Source organism: Elephantulus edwardii, unplaced genomic scaffold (genome assembly GCF_000299155.1).
Source record: "Elephantulus edwardii isolate Elephantulus edwardi_28Jun2011 unplaced genomic scaffold, EleEdw1.0 scaffold00037, whole genome shotgun sequence".
In the NCBI taxonomy this organism is placed as follows: Eukaryota; Metazoa; Chordata; class Mammalia; order Macroscelidea; family Macroscelididae; genus Elephantulus; species Elephantulus edwardii.
In genome coordinates this window covers 3,099,976-3,105,765 of record NW_006399787.1, presented here as the reverse complement: position 1 = coordinate 3,105,765, position 5,790 = coordinate 3,099,976, and positions in this window count along the sequence as shown.

Sequence of the window (5,790 nt, the reverse complement as noted above, 5' to 3'; positions counted from 1 at the left end):
TCCAAGGAGCACTCTGGTTGTATCGTTTCCAAGATATATCTAAGTATACCCAGTTGAAAACTCAGAACCATTGAGAACCTGATGAAAATATCTATTACTGTCAACATTTAAATATTAATAAGATTAGGGAGCTCTGGTGATCTTCTAGTGGCAAGAAGCTGCGCTGCAATCCTAAATGCACGCCATTCGAGGCCACCAGCTGCTCTGCGGGAGAAGGATGAGCAATCTCTTCCCTTGCAACTAACTGCCTCTGAAAACCCGCTGGAGGGTCAGCTATGAGTTGGTTCCAACATGACAGTACACAACAACAACAATCAATAAGATTAGTAATAAACTATTCACTCATTTAAAATAACACAGTATATGGTTAGAGGAATAATGTGTTTCAAAAAAATCCTCCTTAGAAAGTGGCAAGAGACCCTAAATAAGCAAAACACTACTGAGAAAAATGAAGGGGGAATTGCAGCACTCCCTGATCTCAAAACCCACTGTACAGTGGTAGTAACCAAAGCAATGGGTACAAGGTACAATGACGACACATAGATCAATGGAACAGAATTGAGAACCCAGAAATATGGTCAACTGATATTTGACAAGGAAATAAAACCTATCAAATGGGGAAATGACAACCTCTTCAACAGATGATGCTGGCAAAACTGGACTGCTACATGAAGAAAACTGAAACAGGATCCACCTCTCACACTTACATCCCATCATACACAAAAATTACCTCAAGGTGGATCAGAGTCCTGGGAGTAAAGCCCAAAACTATAAAGGTCAAAAGAGACAAACTGGGATCAAGCTAAGCAGGCCTAATCTATAGCATAAGGAGATTGCCAAATAAAGCCAGAAATGCACAATATAAAGATAATATTGATACATGGGACCTTCTGAAGATGAAATCTCTGTGCTCATCAAAAACTTTTCCCAACAGAGTGTAAAGAAATCTACCCACTGGGAACAAACATTTGGCAAGACCATCTCAGACAAGAGTCTCATAGTGAAAGTTTATAGAACACTTCAGGGCCTCCATAAGATAGACACTGATATCACAATTACAAAATGGGCAAAAGTCATGGAAAGAGTTTTCACAGAGAAAGGCATTCAGATGGCCAACAGACACATGAAGAAATGCTCAAAGAGAGATGTAAATCAAAACCACAATGAGATACCATCTCACTCCAGTAGCAGTGGCAAAGTTTAACAGGACAGCAAGTCATAAATGTTGGAGAGGATGTGGCAAGATGTGAATTCTTATACATTGTTGGTGAGATTGTACAATGGTACAATCACTCTGAAAAACAATTTAGCACTTGCTCAAAAATCTGAATATAGAAATTCCATATGACACAGCTATTCCATTGCTTGGAATATACCCTGAGAAAATGAGAACTGAGGCTCAAACAGAAATTTGTGCACCAATGTTCATGTAGTGTTATTCATCATTGCAAGAACATGAAAACAGCCCAGTTTCCCAATCACAAATGAATAGATTGAGAAGTTGTAGTACATTCATACAACAGAATACTACTCAGCATGCAGGAGCAATAATTTTGTAAATTACTAGCTAACTTGGGAAGGACTGGAGAGCATTCTGCTGAGCGAACTGACTCAGTCCCACAAGGACAAAAACTGTAAAATTTTTATTGCAGAATGAGAATGCGGATCCAAGGAAGAGGGGAGGGTGGCATCAGAGGCCTGAGGATGGGTAAGGGGCTATGAATTATAAGGTTGCACAATTCGATGGGTGGGTGGAGTGAAGGAAATGGGAAGGATCTTTTGTGGAAAACAATGTAGTTGAGCTTTGTAAATAAATCAGTATAAATCTTCCTTAGGACCAAGAAAATTTTCCTGAAATTTCAGGAAATGTAAACACTTTAAAACTTTCATTGGCTTGTATGTCTGCTTCACCAAGAAGTCAGCTTCCCATCTGTCATCACTTCAAAGCTGTTTCTTGCTGTTATCCACCATTTTTCATTTGAGAACAAATGAAGAATGGAGAGGAGGATCAAGCCCAGTGTTTTCTCAGGTCCGTCTCTGAAGACTTTCGTGTGTAGTTTGTTGTTTGTTGTTGTTACCATCAAGTTAGAACTTACTCATATACAGCTCACCCTATATGGGTTTTCAGAGACAGTGAATCGGATCAGAGTTTTCAGAGGCACAGAAGGAGATTGTCCACCTTTCTCTGGAAGAACAGCTAGTGGATTCAAACTATATACTTTATGTATTGTCAGCATAATTCCTTACCAGTAAGCTGTCTATTGAATATTTTCTGTTAGACTAACTTCTCAACTGAGGTGTCACTTATTTCAGAAAGCCTTCTCTACTTGTCTTTCTCTCACTTTAATCCTCTCTTCTACTTTGATGGATTTGAAACCCTCCCTTGCCTTTTATTCACCTCTGTCTCTCAAATTTATCAGTATGTCTCTTCCTCCAACACAAGTGCCTTATGTACTGACTCCCATATTAATATCTGTTTTTCCTGCACCTAACATTTAATAAATATTTTTGAGAAATACATAATGGAGCTCTGATGAACGAGATTTCCCCCCCCCACTCACTTGGCTGATAAACATAGAAAATAAAATATTTTCTTTAAAAGTGTTTAACAAGTTGCAGTCTTTCACTCACCCATTAAAACTGTTGAAAATGTCCAATGCATTTGACTCTTAGAGAGAAGGGCAAACCCAATTCGGTTCTTCGTATCTTATTGTTTATATTCTAGAAGAGGATCTATACAATAAAGTGAATAAAAAAGAACCACAATGCACCATGAAGAATGACTGAAAGCCAAGGGTAGAGATGAATATGTGTAGCGAGTGGTGATAACTGATGGGAGACTTAGAGAAGGATTTTTCTGTCCTGAAGGACAGAAATGAGTCAGAATCAGACATGGAGGGAAGAGAAAGCCACTAAGCACTAGGAGGTAAATCTGAAAGGTACATCTATATAGTCATAGGGCCTTTGGGATTTTGCATAGAATCCACTGAATTCCGTTTGCTTGGAATCCGTGGAACAAATGTGTCATGAGGTAATTCTGGTCTCTGATAAGGAACATATATTAAACTAGAATATATTTTGCAAGAAACACTGACCCCTAAGGAGATACAGAACATAAATGGTAGGGGAGAAATTGACTCCCAATCTTGGCATCAGCATTTGGGGAATCAAAAGATGAATTATATTGGGAAATCTGTTTCAGGTACCTTTCCAAAGCATTGAAAAGCAACATCAGTCTAGAGACTAAGGTGAGCCTATTGCAGACCATGACCTTCACAATTACTTGTTATGCATTAGAGAGCTGGACAATGACTAAGGATGACAGAAGAAGAATTGATGCCTTTGAGTTGTGGTGCTGGAAAAGAGTCTTGAAATTACCATAGACTGCAAAGAAAACAAATAGGTCTGTCTTCGAGAGGATGAAACCAATTTTTCTCCTTGGAGGCTAGAATTTTGAAACTTCACCCGAAGGACTTTGAGCATGTGGCCAGGAGGCACTGATCCTTAGAGAAGGACATCGTGCTCGGAAGGGTGGAGGGACAATGTAGGAGAGGAAGGCCCCAGACTAGATGGATTGATATAGTAACTGGGGCAATGGGGTTGGTGCATCCTAATCAGTGAGACTGACTCAGGACAGTGCAGGCTTCAACGCTGCTGTACATAGGGTCACTACGGGTCTCAGGCGACTTGACAGCACATAACAACAATAACATCTGAGCCTAAATATTAGTGTCTGCAAGGAGTTAGTTGCATCTCTCCACCAATACAAAACTATGGTTTTGTGCTCCTCAGGAGAGTCTATGCTGTCCAAGTTCTGCTCCTGTGATAAAATGGAAAGAGAAGGGATTTGAATCTTGCCTCTGGTCTTAACTGGTTGAATAAGCAAGTCACTTACATTCTCTTACATTCTCTTAATTCCTTCCCTAAATTCTGCAATGCAGAAAACACTAAAAGTCAGGAGATACTACAAATGTTCTTTTCACCTCTTGCTTCCCGTGTTTAGGATCTTGTTCACAATCATGTCTAAAAAATTACTGTATCCAAGTAACACAAATAATCCATTGCACATCTCAGCAACACCTGAGTCTGGAATCTGCTTCTGGTAAAAAGACCTTTAAACACTGTTGCTATTGAGTCCATTCCAATGCAAACTGTACCAATGGGACAGAGAAGAGCCACTCCATGAGATTTTCAAGGCTATCATCCCTACCCCCCCCCATGCTGTTGTTGTTGTTTTGTTATTATTATTATTATTATACTAGTCTATTTATAAAATTCTAATACATTATTTTGCAGAACACATTCTTCCAATTTTCCTCACCTCCACACCCATGAAATTGTACAACCTCATGATTAATCTTCCCCCTCCCCCTGCACATCGTCAGGGCTGCCATTTTTATGGACATGGACTGGTGTGTCTTTCTGGCAGATGATATTTTTCTGAAAAAAGAGCTGATGGATGTGACCTTTGATTTAACAGGGGAGAGCTTAACCCTTTCCCCAACGGGGCTCCTTCCGAAGACCCTCAGTTTGCATCAGTTCCTATCTGCAGGGGGAAGATGGGGACTTTTTCCTGATTCTGTGCTGCAGTCCAGAGGCAGAGTTAAGTTTATATTCAAATTCTTGGCACTTTTGAGGGTAATGATCTCTCAGCATAGCAATCCACAAAGTACCAACCTGATAGGTTTTCTAAGAGTTGGCAAATCAAAAGCATTCCTTAAAAAGAGAAACAAGATAGGAGGCATCTCATTCTCTGGTTTCAAATCCTACTACATTGCTGTGGTGGTCAAGACAGCATGGTACTGGTACAATGACAGACACATAGATCAATGGAATAGAATTAAGAACCCTGAAATCAGCCCATCTACCTATGGTCAACTGATTTTTGACAAGGAGAGGAAATCAGTTAAGTGGGGAAATGACAGCCTCTTTAACAAATGGTATTGGCAAAATTGGAAAAGTATCTGCAGAAAACTCAAGCAGGATCCACATTTCCCTCTATTCACAAAAACCAATTCAAAGTGGATCAAGGACCTAGGACTAAAATCAACGACAATAAACGTCATTAGAGAAAAGCTTGGAAGAATTCTAGAAGTCCTAATCTACAACATAAACAGTCTCCCAAGCATCCTGAAAAACCTACAATCAAGAGAAGATAAAATAGATGAATGGGACCTTCTAAGAATCAAATCTCTATGCATATCCAAAAACTTCTCCAACAGGGTAAAAAGGGAAGCTAGACTGGGAAAAAATATTTGGCAATAACATGTCTGATAATGGACTTATATGTAGAATTTCTAGAATACTTAAGCACTACAACAAGATAAAGGTAAACAACCCAATTGCAAAATGGCACAGGATATACAGAGGCACTTCAACAAAGAAGACATTCAGATGCCAAACAAGCACATAAAAAAGTGTTCAAAATCCCTAGCTCTAAGAGAAATACAAATTAAAACAACTATGAGATACCATCTCACCCCAGTAATAATAGCAAAATTCAACAGAACATCAAACAACAAATGCTGGCAAGGTTGTAGAGAAACTGGAACCCATATTCACTGTTGATGGGAGTATAAAATGGTGCAACTACTATGGAAGGCAGTATGGCATTTTCTCAAAAAGTTGCAAATAGAAATACCATTTAACATTGCAATTCCATTACTGGGAATTTACCTTAAAGATACCATAACTATCTGGCACTGGCTGAAAATCACCTGTGACTTCATCCATAGCCACTGGTGAGAGTCAGCGCCCAGAGCCATCAGGGGCTTTAAGCTCGTTGCCCAC